The sequence below is a fragment of the Ictidomys tridecemlineatus genome, chromosome X, assembly GCF_052094955.1.
Source record: "Ictidomys tridecemlineatus isolate mIctTri1 chromosome X, mIctTri1.hap1, whole genome shotgun sequence".
Lineage (NCBI taxonomy): Eukaryota > Metazoa > Chordata > Mammalia > Rodentia > Sciuridae > Ictidomys > Ictidomys tridecemlineatus.
Genome location: NC_135493.1, coordinates 33607046 through 33625489, shown reverse-complemented (window position 1 = coordinate 33625489; position 18444 = coordinate 33607046). Strand labels below are relative to the sequence as shown.

At 37.6% G+C, this 18444-nt stretch overlaps 1 protein-coding gene across 2 annotated transcripts in view; it reads left to right on the top strand.

Annotated features, from left to right (window-relative positions):
• Nucleotides 1–5853: 5853 nt before the first annotated feature.
• Pls3 (plastin 3) overlaps nucleotides 5854–18444 on the top strand; it is an 89028-nt gene continuing 76437 nt past the window's right edge. For both annotated transcript variants that reach the window (XM_005323330.4, XM_021725189.3), the window contains exon 1: nucleotides 5854–5995. The gene's annotated coding sequence lies outside the window, so the exon portion shown is untranslated. The remainder of the gene's footprint in view (nucleotides 5996–18444) is intronic.

Sequence of the window (18444 nt, the reverse complement as noted above, 5' to 3'; positions counted from 1 at the left end):
TACACTCACCTACCTTTACATTCCTGTAAATTTCAGGCATGTTTATATTTATTCAAGAAGCAAAATGCAATGTGTGAGACTGAGGATGTTGCTTAGTTTGTAGAGTATTTGCCTAACACACACAAGACTCTGGGTTCCATTAATAAATACAAACAAAAGTGATGTGTGTCAATTGGTTACAGAGATCTCATAGGAGAGGTGGGGATTAATAGGCTATATAGAAAGTAACTGTCAAAATTACTGTAGCCAAAAGCAAAATTTTCTGTGACTTGTAGTTAAAATGCTATAAAGTCACAAGTCTTTAATCACTAAAGTAAGTTTAACAAATACATAGTTCTCCCTCTGTATCCACAATGGAATTGGTTCCAGGCCTCCTGCAAATAACAAAATCCTTTATATAAAAGTCCCCTATACAAAACGGCCCACAATATATGCATATAACCTGCATATCCTTAATCTCTAGATGTTTTATAATACCCAATACACTGTAAATGCTCTGTTAATAGTTGTTATACTGTATTGTTTACAAAACAATGACAAGGAAAGACTGCACATGTTCAATAGAGACACTCTTTTATTTTTCATTTTCATATTTTTTATCTGTGGTTGACTGAATCCAATGGATGGAGAGGGATGATGGCCTACTGTATTTTATCTTTTTTAAAAAATATTTTTTAGTTGTTGATAAACCTTTATTTTATTTATTTATATGTGGTGCTTAGAATCAAACCTGGTGCCTCAAACATGCCAGGCAAGTGCTGTATCTCAGAGCCCCAGCTCCAGCCCCTGTATTTTATCTTTTAAATGATTTAAATAGATAAGATCTCCAGTAACCTTTCCAATTGATGTTATCACTGGATCTTTATTTTAAGCAAATTCTCAGCTTTTGTTTTTCATACAGAGAAATAGAAGTCTAGAAAAGAAGCCCAATTCCAGAAACTCACCTAAAACTTGCCCCTTTTGTTCCCCCACCCCCAATGGCATGTTTTACATTTCTACTTAGCCTTTTAAAAATTTGCCCATTTCTTTCAAGCCTCCTTGAATCCCACTGTACAAAGGATGCCTTCTCTACTTTAGCCTACCATTTTCATTCTTTTCAGAGTTCTCACAGCACCCCTTATATATTCGATCTTAAATTGTTTTCAATGATTTCAGTTGTGTTGATTTTGCTATTTGAATTAGTATTAGACTATTAATTCTTTGTGTATTGAGATCATATTTTTTCTATCCTGCTTATAATACTTAATTGAATACTAGAACCTAATAGGCTCTTAAAAGAATATTGTTGATTAATTATAAATTTAATAGACAGCAAAATCAGGGAAATGCATTTGTTTTAAGCATTTCCAATGATGGCAGTGACCTTCATTGGATCTACATAAATGGATCTAATTTGATGTTGATTAAATATGTCCTAATCCTAATAAATATATTCCAATTAATTCTGTCTTTAAATCTTAATTTTTCAACAATTGAAAATCTAAAGTAACCTTGGACATATCACAGCAACTTCTTTATGACAATGGGTTTGTAAAATAATTGACCCATAATGGATGTTTGAAAAGTATTTGCCAAATGTCCATTAAAGGAATTAGCATTCATGTACTATGTTGGTATATATTTTGAGTTATAAACATGAAAAATATTCTACATTTACTAAACAATGAAGATAACTGTTCTAATTTTTATCCTTTGGTTGAAAAAATTTTAAGAATTTCCAGATCTACTAAGATTTCCTCAATGCCTAATATTGTAATTATAAAAGAATTTTCTAAAAATCCATGTCACAATGTTAATAAAAAGAAGACTAAAGGATTGATTCAATACTTTAACATGAAATATAATTATCATATAAACTATAAGATGAAAGAAAAAATAAATGAGTTCTTAGAGGCAAACTGATAAAATAAGAAACAAAACAGATTAGTATGCAGTTCTATATTTATTTTTTCACATTTTTATTGGTGCAAATGATGAAATTTGTTGTGACATATTCAAACATGCACACAATGTAATAATATCACTTCCCAGTATAATTCCACATTTAGACACTGATAAAACAGATGAGTTAGAAAAATGATTCAGCATTAAATCAATCAAGATTCTTTAAATTATTCCTTACTTCTCTTATATAAAGTTTGTGCAGCAAATTACTTTTTAAAAATGTTTATATTTCATTTTTATTTATTTATTTAGCCTAGCTGAGGATTGAACCCAGGGCCTCAAGAATGCTAAGCAAGCACTTTGCCACTGAGCTACATACCTGTCCCCAAAAGGTTTTCCTGTTTTATTTATTTTTGTACTGGAGATTGAATCCAGGGGCACTTTACCACTGAGCTAGATTCACAGCTCTTTTTATTTTTTTATTTTGAGACAGGATCTCACTAAATTGATGAGGCTGACCTTGAATTAACTATCCCCTTGCCTCAGCCTCCTGAGTCAATGGAGAACTACACCTATGTCACTGCACCCAGCCCAGAAGGTTTTTTTTTTAATATTTTTAGTTGTAGATGGACACAATAACTTCATTTTTTAAAGGTTTTTTTGTGTGTGTATGTGTGGTGCTGGGGATTGAACCCAGTGCCTCCCATGTGCTCAGCAAGTGCTCTACCACTGAAAACAATCCCAGCCCCCAGAAAGGTTTTTAAAAATAGATTAAAAGGAAACTGACAGCCACAAGTGGTAGCCCACACTGTAATTCCAACAATTTGGGAGATTGAGGCAGGAGGATGGCAAGTTCCAGGCCAGCCCAGGCAATTTAGCAAAACCCTGTCTCAAAATAAAAAATAACAAAGGCTGGGGATTAGAGCTCAGTGGCAAAGTGCCCCTGCATACAATCGCCAGTACTGCAATAAATAAATGAATAACAATGAAAGAAAGAACAAAGGAGCCAGGTGTGGTGGCTGGCGCACACCTGTAATCCCAGTGGCTCCTGTGCCTGAGGCAGGAGGATCACAAGTTCAAATCTAGCCTCAGCAATTTAGCCAGACCCTGTGTCAAAAATCCCTGGTATAAGGGGGGAAAAAAAGAAGGAACAAAAGAAAGAAAATGACAACTTACTCTAAGAAAGTTTCTAGAAAAAACTCAGATTGTATGCATTTCATAAATTTTGAACTGGCTTGGGGAGAGCGTTGGGAAAAGCAATAGAAAAAAAAGAGCCAAGAGAAAGGGAATATGATTGTGGAAAGGGAGTAAGAAAGGTAAATTGGACAGAGAAAATCTAAAGGGGAAAATGGAGTTTCCTATGATATTCAAGAAAGATAAGAAGAAATGCTTTCAAAATTTTGTGATACTGATTTTAAGTTATTTATTACAAAGTCAAATGGGATTGAAAATTGGAGATGGAAAGAAAAGGCCAAGACTCTTAGGTTATTGATTCACAGGGTCTGTGAGAGACCTATATACTGCTTTTTACTGCTGTTGTTTTACAAGAATAAACCCATAAAATAACCATTATTTCAACAAACATTTACTGAACTCCTAGGTGCTGGGCACTATGCAAGGTGAGGTTAAGATGAACTAGAGCCCATAACCTGCCTATAAGCAGCCAGAGGGGACCCTGAAAATCATGTGATAGTCTTTTTTTATATAGCTATGAAAACTATCAACTTTGGCCTCTTTGTGAATGATCGATCCTATGTGTGTTAAATTGATGCATGGAAGACACAAAGAAATGCAATCTAACTAGAGCTTTGAGCTTGAAGCTCCTTTCCCAGAGCAAAATGCTAAAGTTTGAAAGGGTCTTTTTAGATTTCAGGCAACACAAACATAGTTTAGTGACATCAAGTTGCGTGTTTTAATGGTACTCATTACAAAGGCGTTTTACCTGGATTATACTGTTGGGCCTGTTAAACAGGAATCTCAACTAGAATCCAAATTGGTGCTTCTGTGCTTAAGGCATGCTTTATCTGTTGGAAAGTTACTGATGAGATAAGTAGTGCTATCACCTGGACACCCTACAGTTTTTAAGTATGGACTAACTCACTTCCATTAAAATGGAATTTAACTAAGCCAGGTGTGTTGTGGGAGGCCAAGGCAGAAGAATGGCAAATTTGAGGCCAGCCTGGGCAATTTAGTTAGATCCTGTGTCAAAAAAAAAAAAAAAAGTCTGGAATGTAGCACAGTGGTAGAGCACTTGCTTAGTATATACTAGCTCTGGGTTCAATCTGCAGTGCCAGAAGATAAAAATAAAAATGAAAATAAAGCAGATGTAAAACTGAAGTACCCTGGTGAAAAATCTAGAAATTTTGTGTAAGGATCTCAGAAACAACACCAAGCCTTGAGCCAATTATTGAAAGTAAGAAATCTCATTTTGGAGCCTATTGTAAATGCATATGGCAATGTACTGCATGTTCAATTCAACACCAACATATTGAAGTCAGTATTTTTGTGCTGACCAAAACCTGACCTAGTACAAAATTTCTTATAACAGAAATTTAATGTTTCTGAAAGCATGATTACCCTCTCATTTCTTTTTTTACCTTCTTGTACCTTTCATAAGTTCTTTCAGTTGGTTAATCATTAATTAATATTTAACAAGGCTTTTCCCCAGTGCCAAATCCTTCTCAGCTAGTCTAGCCTTTAGGCAATGTATGAACTCCCCCACACCTCACTTAAGAAGCCCTGGCACTCACTACAGGTTAATTTCTCTAAGGAAATTCATAATAGCAGATCAAGTTAGGGCTTTTTTTACAAGAACATTTAATTTTTTAAACCTCTCAATTTAGCATTTTTCCTGGTGCATATAAAATGGAACTTAATTGAACCAATTTTAAGTTTTCACAAAACTTTCCAAGCACACATTTCCAGAACAAAAATGATTATGACTAGAACAGGAAAGTTTTGTGAAACAGGAAAGTGCTTAGACATTTTCTTCTACAGCTGTCCCACAAACCGCTTCTTTGACTCCACCCTACAGAATACCCCCAACTCTGGCCTTCTCTCTAGACCTTTCCAATTCCAAAGGATTGGAATGCAGATAAGGAGGAGTCAGTTATGACAAGGAGGCAACCTCATGAGCAGAGGAGAAGAAATGATACTCTGGGAAGCAGGAGCACTCTCCAAATTTTCTCTGGTGAAAGGAGACTCATGAGAATTGAACCCATGTGCAAATGAATGGAACCAAGTTACTTCCACTGCCCGCTCCCACCTCCGCCTCTCACTCCTTTCCACATGGACAAACCTTGCAGACAGAGGTGATTCTGGTCAACAATTTACTTGGCTGGAAGCCAAGGGCATGAGGGCTTTGCCTTCCCCATCCCGCTCCCTTAATTTCTTAAAGAAAGGGTTGTTGGTGGAGTTTCTCTGGGTGTTGTTATCACCTGAACAGAGCAGATGAAACAAGCAATGTTTCTTGCCAAGCCGAGATTCTTTTCGCGATTCCGTGAGAAATTGCCTGTCCCCTCTCCCAGACCTAAATAGTTGACGTTCAAACTCTTGTTCCTGCATTCCCATCTTTTCATTTCTCCCACAAGATTTTTTGTTTTGTTTTTGTGGTACTGAGAATTGCCTATCACTGAGTCACATTCCCAGCCCTTTTAGTTTTTACAAATGAGTTATTCATTTTTTATTTCAATGTATTTGTTTAGTTGGGTTTTCCCACAAGATTTTTTGAACATATACTTCAAGTCAGGCACTGTAGACTTCTAACTTCTTAGCCCAGGTAGGAAAGAAAGAAACCAGCGCCAGAGACCCGTCTCTGCTCCCTGCCGCAGAGTCACAGTTACCATCCCTACTGAGTGCCCATCCCAGTGCCTACTCTCTCAATGCTCCACCCAGTTGATGTGACAGGTTCGTGGCCCAATCCCCTTCCTGGTTCCCAAGCGGACTGCTAGTACTACCCGAGCCAATAGCGGCGGCCGAAGGGCGGAGGGGGCTGGCAGAAGGGGAGGGAGCGCTGGCTTTAGAACAGCAGCCACAAGGATTCCTAGGGGCAGAAGTTGTCTGAGTGTTGGTCGGAGGCAGTTGGGCCAGACCTGGGACTCTGCGACTTTACGTAAGTGCTTTGCAGGCACTGGCGGGCACTAGGGGAGCGGGTTTCCTGGGCGTGGGCTGAAGTGGGTCCTGGGGAGAGCATCTCCGGTAAACTCAGTAGAAACGTGCCTTGCACCGACTGACCGGGTTTGGGCAGAAGGGGGAAAGATCTGAGAAATTTCAGTCTCAGCCTTTGGGCGTCCAGGCGATCATTTGCAACCGGGATGGGTAGGAGTGACTGAGGATTCACCACCACCACCCGCCGCAGGCATTTCTTCACTATAGAAGACAGTGCTTTCTCTCTAGTTGCTCTTAAACTTGTTGCCCACCTCGGGCTGGAGTCCTTGACGCCAACCACTGCCCAGATTCCCTTCCTCCACGGCAGCTCCGAAGTGGAAACCGAGCGACTAACTTCCCTCCGCTGTCCTTCTCCAGCTCCTGCCATTCCCCCCTCCCTCTCGCCCGGACTCAGGAAATCCCGGAGCCCGCAGCCCGCGACGCCTCCAGCCCCCGCTCGCCCGCCTCGGTGACCCGGCTGCTTTACACCGACCCCGAGGCTCCGAGCCCGGGCGGAGTGCGGTGGCCAGGGGAAGGAATCTGGCTCGCGTTGCCTGCCTTCTGCTTGCTTCCCCTCCTTGCCATTCCCCAGAGCGTCGCGATCGCACCGCGTCTCCCTATGAGTAAGCACTTTTTTTCTTTCAGTAGCAGAACATCTCTGGGCCAGTAGGGCAGTATCTTCCGAAGTTCTTCTCTCCTCGGACCCGGTGCCTCTAGTGTGCTCTCTTCCTAGCTGCTCTGCTGCGGAAAGCGCGCAGTCAGGGCTGCAGCTGCCCAGGACCTCTCCCGGCTCCCTTAGAGGGTGAGCGTAATAGGTGGTGGAAGGGGGATGATGCTGCCCCTTCCTCCGCTCAGCTGCACTTGCCTGTGTTTACTTTTCTCTACCCACTATACTTAAGCGCTCTACTGAGAGGCAGGGGACGCCAGGGCTTTTCGCCAGTAGCAAAGTTGCCGTCGCCGCCCCGGCTGCTCTAATGTGCTGGTGGTTCCTACTGCCCACCAGGCTCCAGGCAGGAGCTGGTCCCAGCCCCAGAGGTGGTGTGGAGTTAATACCACCTGACACTTCCCGTTCGAGATGCTTCTTGCTTCTCACTTGAACTGCATTACATCCCCAGTGGTGCAGAAGGTCGAGCTTGAAATTAAGAGACTTGGAGAGCCTCGCCATTTAGGATCAGACAGAAGCGATGCTCGGGGTGCCCGGCATATTCAAGGCAGAAGCAGGGAGAATGGAGCATGGCTGGCCACTGTAAGTAGGAAACGTAGGTGAAATTAAAAACTACTGAAGAGTAAGTTTTTCCTCCAGTTGGATGTCACAGTGTATTTGGGAACCTAAACTTGATCCCTGCGATGCACTTTACAGTGACTTCTAACTGTGGCCGCAATCCCACACATGCCAATTGGCATCACGTGCTCCAAGTCTCCGATGCCCCTAGGGTAATGGTCACATGACATCTTTTGACTTTAAAAGTGGAATGTAGTGACTGAGGCCCTTATTCCAGAAACTACGTCGACAAAAAGGGGGGAGGGGGACTCAAGGGAATTCTACTTGGATTTGGATTCGAGAAACAGAAAGGGAATTTGGTGCTCCAATTTTATCCAAAGTAAAGACCGGAGCCACTTTTAAAATAAAGACTTAAAATATATTTGTGCTGGGACATGACATAGCTCTATTTTTTTCCCTACAATCTCATATAGCTTTTGTAAATTAAAAAATATATATATTTTCTAATTATTTTCTAGGAAAGATATCCTTTTACTTATATCCCATTTTGCACCTAATTGCTAGAATTGACCATACTCATAAGATAATGTTAAAAAAATAAGGCTCTGTCCATATTCCTGACATGTCCTACATTTTAATTGAACCATTCTCTATATTGGGCATTTATTTAAAGGTGGTAGCTAAGCCCTTGACTAAAATTAATTATACAGTTATTTATGATAGGGAGTTAATTGAATCAGAAATCATGCACAAAACCAGTCCACACTAAATTTGACAAATAAGAGTTGGTTGGGGTTTTGGTTGGCCACGGTTTGGTTAAAATAATGAGAGGACTTTAAACAACTTTCCCATATTGTCCTATACCCACCCATGTGGCCCAAGTTAAGTTTGCTGCTGGGAAAACGTGGCAATTTGCTATTTAGATTATATATTGCAGAGTATAGAAACAACCAGAGGAATCTCAGAGGTCAAGAGTTTGAAAGCTTTATTTAGTTGCAAAGTAGGGATCCAGTTGATACACATTCCATCTTAAAACTAGGGCAGAAGTCATAAAAATGAAACAGACTATTTAAGAGCTTTTTGTCTTTGTAATTTTTTTTGTTCCAAGCCCTTTTTGTTTACTGTTGCAACCTCTGAATGAATTGGCCACTCATTTTGTTGCTGTGCCTGGATTTCTGAGCTTGAAACTACCTTAAAGCACAGAGTTCTGTTCCTCAGGCTAGCCTTGTGGCACAGATTAACTAGCAATGGATTTAAACTGCACCTGAACTACTAGAGTTAACTACACTGGTGGATAGACCCCCCCTAGTGGAAATGAGATGACAATATAATTTTAGATTGAGCTAATAAATGTTTAACCTTAAAATATAAAAAGGGGGATACTACTGTCCCACTAGGCTACAGTGGTAGGGAGAGAAGATTTTTTTTTCTGGCACTGGGGATCAAACCTAGAGCCTCCTACTAGCAGTCTAGTGCTCTATCACTGAGCTACACTCCTAGTCCCAAGAATTATTTTTTAAATGTTATGAGATCCTATCCATATGAAATCATTGGCAGGGCATAGTGAGGCATGCCTGTAATCCCAGCAATTGGGAGGCTGAGGCAGGAGGATCACAAGTTTAAGGCCATCCTCAGCAACTTAAGTTCTAAGCAATTTGGTAAGACTGTCTCAAAAAGGGCTGGGATGTAGCTCAGTGGTAAAATGCCCCTGAGTTTGATGTCCTATACCAAAAAAGAAAAGAATCATCATTAGGCTTTAGTCCACAGCATTTCACTGCCTTGGGATTCCCATGCATTTAAAACCACCCTCAAGAGCTCATTGGTAGAGCATTTGTGTAGCAAACATTAGACCATGGTTTCCATCCCCAGCACTAACACACAAACACACAAAACCACCCTCAATATTGTTGACTTCATGTTTTAGTGATACAATCAAATTGAGCCCAAATTTTAATAAAGTTAGAGGATAGTGAGTCTAATTCTTAATTTCTACTGTTAAACCTGGCCAGATATCAACCGCTTTCTTTACTTGGGGTAGAGAGCCAAATACATTCTGCTAGGTCATGATGATCAACAAGGGAGTGCAAAGTCTTTAGTCTGATACTCTTCAGATTCAATTGCTAAAAATGACTAGACTTTTGGCTTTGGGGGTAGAAGGATTAATTATAACTACTGAGTAATATTTTGAGTGAGATTTAAGTCTCTTCTACCAGTGGTTTTACACACATTAGACTTGACCGTGACTATTTACACTGGCAGAATGTCAGTATCCAGGGTATTATCAGAAACCCAATGAAATTTTGCTCCTAGGCAAACAGTATGACTGTAACTGAAAAGAAAGGACAGCTTGACCATGGTGCTTGAGCACTAAAGTGATTCTGTTTGGTGAAGCTGACAGGGAAAAAGAAGAAAGTCCCCTTCTGTATTCTTTTAAGCATTATTTCAGCTTGGCTTTCTGCAAAATTTACTGACATAATATTCTTAGCACATATAATAAAGACATGGCTGCATTTTTATTTGATCTGGCATAATGTAGATGGAATGTACATGGCAAACCTTTTTTGTTATTGGTGCAGATTCTAAAAGTATCTGGTATAAAATAAAATTTGAACATGAACATTATCGATACAGCGCAGTTTGGGTATCTGTTTTTGTAATCATTTGTGACTTATTCATATTACAGGTTTTTTGGTACAAAGTTATGCAGAGGGGAAAAGTTTGATCTGTGAAAATAATAAAACTTGGGTTAGAAGAAAATAGGTCATGTTTTGAGTCTATAATTATTCCAGAGAGTGATAAACCAATTTGTTCAATTTGTTGGAGGTTTCAAAAGCTTTTTGGATGCATTACAATGTTGGAAGCTTGTTTAGATACCAGTGGTCATGACTAACTGTTTTCACTTAGTTATATATTGGTCTTGGGAGAAGTTGTCATCATACTTTACTAAATTTATTTCAGTTATACAGGTGAGACAGTTTCATATTATTCACCATAAATTTTTAAAAAATTTTAGTAGATGGACCAACACCTTTATTTTTATATGGTGCTGAGAATCTAACCCAGTGCCTCACACATGCTAGGCAAGCACTCTGCCACTGAGGTACAGCCCCAGCCCTCACAATAAATTTAATAATATTGAATTTTGCTATATTTTTAGGAGTCAAAAAACTTAAGTATAAACCATTTTTAGGGACGAAGAAGAATTGCTGTTTTATGAAAATGCTAAGGGGAGGTATATTGGACTTGGCCTCAGAGGAGCTAGATTCTATACATGACTCTGCCACTGACTCATAGTTTGACCTTGAGAAAGTCACTTAAAATTATTTTATTGATGACTAACATTGAGTATATACATGTGGCAGACACCAAGCATTTTCACATTTATGAAATGAGGACTGGCTCAAGGACTTTTTGGTTGGCTGGGGTTTTGTTTTGTTTTGGGCACTGGAGATTGAACCCAGCAACACTTTACCATTGAGCAACATCTCTAATCCTTTCTTTCAGTGCATTTTAGTTATACATAATACCGAGATTCATTTTGGCATAATTATACAAGCATGGAATTTAATTTGCTCTGATTCAGTCCCTAGCACTTATTCTTTTCCTCCTCTCCTCTTTCCCCCATTCCCTTTCCTCTATTCTACCAGTCTGTCTTCTACTTACCTATAATTTTATTTTTAATTAGTTCATTATGGATATACATAAAGATGAAATTCACTGTGGTACATTCATATGTGTACATATGATAGTTTGGTCAGTTTCATTCCACCATTCTGGTTCCCCATCCCTCCTCCCTTCCTCACAATCCCTTTCCTCTACTCCCTTGGTCTCCAATTTTCATGGGATTCCCCTATGTCCCTACCCCGCTTATTTAGGTCTAGTTTCTGCATATGAGAGAAAATATTCAACCCTTGACTTTCTAGGTCTGGCTCATTTCACTTAGCATGATTTTCTCCAGGTCCATCCTTTTACCAGCAAATGACATGATTCATTCACCTTTATAACTGAGTAAAACTTCATTGTGTGTGTATGTATGTATATGTGTGTGTGTGTGTGTGTATATAATATATATATATATAATATATATATATAATATATATATTATATATATATCACATTTTCTTTACCATTCATCTGTTGGTGGGCATCTGAGATGGTGCCATAACTTGACTATTGTGAACTGCAATGCTATAAACATTGATATGCTTTCATCATGATGCTGATTTTAGATATTTTGGATATACTGAATAGTGGGATTCCTGGGTTATATGGTGGTTCCATCCCTAGTTTTTGGAGGAATCTCCATACTGCTTTCCAGAGTGGTTGTACCAATTTGCAGTCCCACCAACAAAGTATATGAGTGTATTATTTTCCCCTACATACTCACCAGCATTTGTTATTATTTGTATTGTATTATTCTGACTGGAGTGAGATGAAATCTCAATGTGGTTTTGATTTGTATTTCCATGATTGCTGAAGATGTTGAACTTTTTTAATAATATATGTGTTGGTCATTTGTGTTTCTTCTTAGGAGAAGCGTTTGTTTAGTTTTTTGGCCCATCTTGTCCTTTCAGGTTTTTTTATTTTGACACAAGTCCTCACTAAGTTGCTAAGGGTCTTACAAAGTTACTGAGGCTGGCCTCTGAAATGTATTCAATAAAGAGGTAGTGTTGTTTATTGAAAAAGGCATTGGATGTGGAATCTGGGGTCGTTTAGTCCTCTGCAGTCTGGACAGATAGGTCATCTTCAGTAAATCACTGGCGTTCTCTGTGGTCATATCTGGATTGTGCTTTATTTTTAAGCCATCTGTTTCTAATCTATGCATTTCACAGGAATGCTGAAAGGATAAGGGAGCTATGTGAAGCCTTGGCTCTTTAGCAGACAGGTGCTATATAAATTCAAAAGTACTGTAGTAATATATCATAGCATCTCTAACACTTGAACAAGTTTTCAGAGGGGCTGAGGATATAGTTCAGTGGTAGAGCACTTACCTAGCAGGCATGAGACTCTGAGTTTCATTCCCAGCATTGGATGAAAAAAGTCATGCCATGTTTTTTTTTACTTTGTAAATGTTCTTCACCATCCAGTTCTACATACAAAGGCAAAATAAAGTAAGACATAACATAACGAAAACTAAGAAGTAGTTGATGGCAAGAGAATCAAACTCTACATGTAATACTTTTTATATTTCTTCCCTCACCTTTTAAAGCCATTAACTCAGTAATTTTTTTCCTTTTTAATAAACTACTAAGCAAATTTGCTCTTCATTGGTAATCATTACAGTCTATTGACTTATCAAACTTCATTCTTAGTTTTATAATTACCCATATTGTGTAAAAATGCTTACAAAAAATCAAGTGTTTCTCTTCATAATTGCATTCTAAATAAAGGATAAGGTGAAGGTATGGAAAATCACAAAAGGAAGAGATAATCTCTAATGGTAAGTCATGAATAACTGGGAAATGTGAGAAGTTAATGTAGCTTTTCTTTTAAAAAATAAACATGTTGAACTGGATAAATTCTGAGGTAATTTTCAACCTCCATCCTCAAAACTGTTAACTTGGAATTAATTTCCAATATTTATTTTCATCTTGTCAATTATATAGTGGTTCTATAACTCTAATTCTTTGCATTATTGTACTTTACATTTTGTTAATTTAAATTACACTTGATAATATTTGTTGAAACATCGGTCAAGTGATTTTGAGTAAAGTGAATAAGCCAAAAGCCCTGATTTAAATGACTTTGGAAAATAATCAGATATCATATAACTAGTTCTAAAGAGTGGGTTCATTATACTATTGCCATTTTCTTTTGTAAAGTCTGATCTCTTATTTCTCTCATCTCTGGTTTAAAAATTACATACAAGAGGAAGTGAGGGGAAAGGGAAAAATAATACAAGGGGGAGGAATGAATTGCAGTAGTGGGGGTAGAGAGAGAAGAGGGGAGGGGAGGGGAGGGGAGGGGGGATAGTAGAGGATAGGAAAGGCAGCAGAATACAACAGACACTAGGATGGCAATATGTAAAGCAATGGAAGTGAAACTGATGTGAATCTGCAATCTGTATAAGGGGCAATATGGGAGTGCATAACCCACTTGAATCAAAATGTGAAATATGATATATCAAGAAATATGTAATGGAGGGGTAAGACAAGATAATACAAATGGAAGAAATGATTTACAGTAGAAGGGGTAGAGAGAAAAGGGGAGGGGAGGGGAGGGGAGGGGGGATAGTAGAAAATAGGACTGACAGCAGAATACATCAGACACTAGAAAGGCAATATGTGAATCAATGGAAGGGTAACTGATGTGATACAGCAATCTGTATACGGGGTAAAGTTGGGAGTTCATAACCCGCTTGAATCAAACTGTGAAATATGATGTATTAAGAACTGTGTAAGGTTTTGAACGACCAACAATAAAAAAAAAAAATTTTGAATATTTTAACCCATTCACTGAAAATAGAACTTTGATTCTCAAACTATGATACAGGCACATGAATATGTATGCATATGTATATACATATATAAAGTTATATTATTATATAATATGTAAAAATAAAATTAAAATTTTTCCTCTATAAAATAGAATGTTAGAGCAGTGTGATAGCTTTGAATATTCATTATTGTGTTGTAAATCATATGTTCTAATTACATAGTATTGCACTTAAATTGACATTTCTGCTATTGATACTTGCATAATTCACTGTCTTTCATAGATGAGTATAATTTTTAGTGCTGGGGATGGAATCAGAGCCTCATGCATATTAAATATGTGTTCTATCACTAAGCTACACCCTCAGCCAACACAAGTATAATTTTTAAGCTTTTATGCTGTATTTCTTAACTTGCTTGTGTTCCCATTTTTTGCCACTTATTCTTCTTTTTGATATTTTTAGGCTGGTATTTCAGGTCAGGGAAAATTACTATTGTAGACTGAAAAGTGTTTGCCCAGAGGCTAAAATGATATGAAATTGTTACTAGGACACATCTTATTGCTCTAATCAATATGTATGAATTGGTCAATCTACTAGGAAATTATGTTAAGTAATATTTAAGATATTTTTAATCACTTTGAATTTAAAAAATACATGATCATTATAAAAATTAGAGGAAAACAAAAGAGTTTATAAAGAAGAAAATAATGATAGTACCAGCTCATAATCTTATGTCCCTCAGTCTATGTGAAATAAATACATATTTTTTTAAATTGGAGGTTGGGGATATAGCTCAGTGGTAAAGCACTTGCTTAGCATGTGTGAGGGCTTGGATTCCACCTCTACCACAAGAAAGAAAAGAGAATAATACACAAACTACATATACAATATGATTTCTTTCTTCTTTTTTTCAGGCTAAGGATTGAATCTAGGGGCCTCTCCCATGCTAGGCAAGCACTCTACCACTGAGTTACAGCCCCAGCCCATGTTCTTTTAATTTATTACATTGATAATATGTTTTTGAGTAATTAAACTTTTTTTGTCCGAAGGATTGAAGCCAGGGGCACTTAACCACTGACCTACATCCCCCAACCATTTTTACATTTAGAGACAGAGTCTCCCCAAGTTGCTTAGGGCCTTGCTAAGTTGCTGAGGCTGAATGAAATTGCAATCCTCCTGCCTCAGCCTCTTGAGCAGCTGGGATTACAGGCATGTGTCACTGTGCCCAGCTAGTAATTAAACATTTTAAAAGACATTTAATAGTCACTGTATAGTATGCTCTATAATGGATATTTCATAATTTTTATTTCAATAATTTGGGGTTGTTGGATATGTAAGTTGTTACCAGAGTTTATTAATAATGTTTCTGTGAATATCCTTGGGCAAAAATAATTTTGCAGCTTTGTTTCTTAGAAGATAAATTGCCAAAATTGTTTTAAAGATGAATGCCTTTGATAGTCTAGAAATTTAAACATTGACTTAAAAAAAAAAAAAAGATTGCCTTGGGCTGGGGGTATAGCTCAGTGGGAGGGCACTTGCCTAACATTCAAGGCTCTAGCTTTGACCCTTGATTTCAGGTAGTGGCACTGGAAAACCAAAACCAAAACAACCCTATAGGCTATTCTTTCTATAGTGTATCATCTCATATATGACTCTAAACTGGAAGTGGTTTGGGTAAAGTATATGTCTTGGGAATATTTTAGTTTCCTATGATTTAGTTAACAGGTGCACAGCAGGATGAAGTAGAAGCCTGTGGCGGTGTACAATCATAGGAAGTTCTGTTTTTTGAAAAGGAACTATTAATGGGGGAGGGGTCAGATTTGTTTTAAGTAGGCTTTATATTTCAGGTTGCTATAAAACTCAGTTCAAGTATACAAAGGTTATTTGTGCCCATAAACATTCAGTATCCTAAAGACTTTATCCTAGAATTGGTTAGGTGACTGTTGATAGGTCCTTTTATCTCAGGCTATTGGTCTCTTTTTGCGGGGAGGGTTTTGGGTACTAGGGATTGAACCCAGGGGCGCACTACCACTCAGTTATATCCCAGCCCCTTCTCTTTTTTTATTTGGAGACAGAATCTTGTCATCTTGGTGAGGCTGGCCTCAAAGTTGCTATTCTCCTGCCTCAGCCTCCCAAGTCTCTGGGTTTAGAGGCCTATATCACTATGCCTACAGTATTGATTTCTTAAATTACTTTGATGTCACTAAGTAAGCTCTGAGCTAAACTCAATAACTTTTATATTTCATTTAGGTTGCTTAAATAATATAAAAAACAGGTCTGATAGTGGTAAAAATTCTGATAATGCCACTTTGTGACTGATTTCAGTACCTATGGTGACTCTCTACCTTACAAACCTGTGACTTAACAAACCTTTTGTATATTTGAATGGCTTGTACACTGCATGCCTAAACTTATCCTATACTGCTTCATAGATCCTTCCTCGATGTTTTTCTCCTCTTCCAGTTTACCAGCCTTACTAAGGACCCTGTTGGTCTGGGAATTCAATGATGATACAGAAGTAACATTAAAGTTTGCCTGACTCAACAACTCGTCCCCTTCCCCTTCCCCTCCCCCGCTCTCGGATCATGTATGTGCTGTTTCATAGAATTATTTTAAGATAAAATATGAGTTCCAAAGGCTTTGGTATCTGGGAGATTTCTTAACTCCCCTACATCAATTTCCCCATCTAAAAATATGGGAATAATATCACTTGCTTTTCACTGTTCTTAGAATTTAATGGTCCCATTTACAGGCTTGTTAATATTGTCTTAGATGATCCTACAGATAATTCTACCTCTTCATTTTATTTTGGTACTTGGGATTAAGTGCAGGGGTGCTTTGGCACTGAGCTACATCCCAGTCTTTTTTAAACTTTATTTCATTTTTATTTTGAGACAATGTCTTGCTAACTTGCTGAGGCTGTCCTTGAATTCGGATCCTCCTGCCTCAGCCTCCTGAGTCCTGTGCACTGCTGCACTCAGCCCTCTTTATTTTCCTCTAATTCAAAACCTAAGTATCACCATTAAAAATAAAGAAAATAGTTTATTTCTATTTTATTTAATGGCATTGTGAAACTATTGCTTTCCATTGTTTTCATTGTAAATATAGAGGATTTTGGCAATGTTCTGGGATAAAAGACGTTCTTTGCTTAGCTCAGAAACCTGTTTATCATTTAATTCATCCTTTTGTGAGGATATGCCATCCAACAGTCTAAAGAACTTTACTCTCCTTCAAAGGAAAATTGGAAACATGACTCTTAATAAGTTACAGACACCATTATAAACTCATTGCCACTAATAAATATAGCTTAAATAAAGATGAAATAAAATAGGTAATGTTGATTCCTGATTTTTGAGGGGAAGAGAGAAAGCTTCAAATTTTTCAGTGTTGCTACAATAATAGAAAGAATAGAAATGTGATGTTTATAAACTATACTTTTAGAGAAAAAATAGGAGAAAAAAGAAAATAGTGAAAACTTAAAATGCTGGGGAAGTAGAGGGTTATAAATTACATCAATATTATCGGGTTGGGGCTGTAGCTCATTGGTGGAGCACCCATCTCACATGTGTGAGGCACTGGGTTCAATCCTCAGCACCATATAAAATAAAAACATTGTGTCCAACTACAACTAAAAAAATTTTTTTTAAATGAATAAATTACATCAATGTTATTTCTGAGATGTGGCTCAGTGGTAGAGTGCTCGCCTAGCACGTGTGAGGCCCTGGGTTTGAGCTTCAGCACCACATAAAAATAAATAAATAACATAAAAATATTTTGTCCAACTACAACGAAAAAAATAGACATTTTTTTTAAAGGGTGAATCCAAAACATTAATCTTAAATTTTATTCCCATTATTCCCTCTGGCGGAGGTTTTCAAAAGCAAAACCAGGAAATTATGACAGATATTGGCATATTCAACAAATATTTTAAGCAGTTTGTGCATCTCCAGTTTAGAGCTAAAGTTGAAATTTTTGCAAGTGGTTAAGAATAGTTAAAATTTTATATTTCATCTTACAATAATTTAAAAAACAAATAGTCAAGTTATCATTAAATATAGATAACAAAAAATTGTTGACAGATTTACATATTCAAAAACACAAGCCAACCCATGCATTTTAGTATCTTATCCTAAATCAAACCATTCCAGCTTTTGTTGACCCTCAGAAAAAAACAAGATAGAAGATATTTATAGATGCTAGCAGAAGGGGAAAAACTTCCCTAACTAGAGATTTGCATAAGGATGAAAGGAAGATTGATATGTCAGATTAAGTACCTTAAAATATGTAAGAATTATATAAGAGAAAGCCTGTAGGCCATTGATAGAGTAAACTTAGGGAAACTTTAAAAAGTGTCCCAGATTCTTAAGTACATATTGAAATAGTACTAAGTACACATGGAGTAATAGTATCTGAAGGGGTAACATGAGTAAAACCTTAGTCTGTGAATGGTTTCATCATCTATTCAACTAACAAAAGTTGAATGAAGACTGTTAGATACTACAAATAGATAACATATTCCTGCAATGTAGTAGAAGAGAAAGACAGAAAAGTAATATTGGTTTTCATGAAACCTAAAAATATTCTTATGCATAGAAAATGAATCTAAATGTGGCTTTTTTGTGCGGTGGGTGGGTGGGGGGGTACTGGGGATTGAACCCAGGGCCTCAGGCATGCAACGTAAGCACTTAACCACTGAGCTATATCCCCAGCCCCCTTTTTTCTTAACATAAAATAATTTCTAAATTTAAACCTTGTG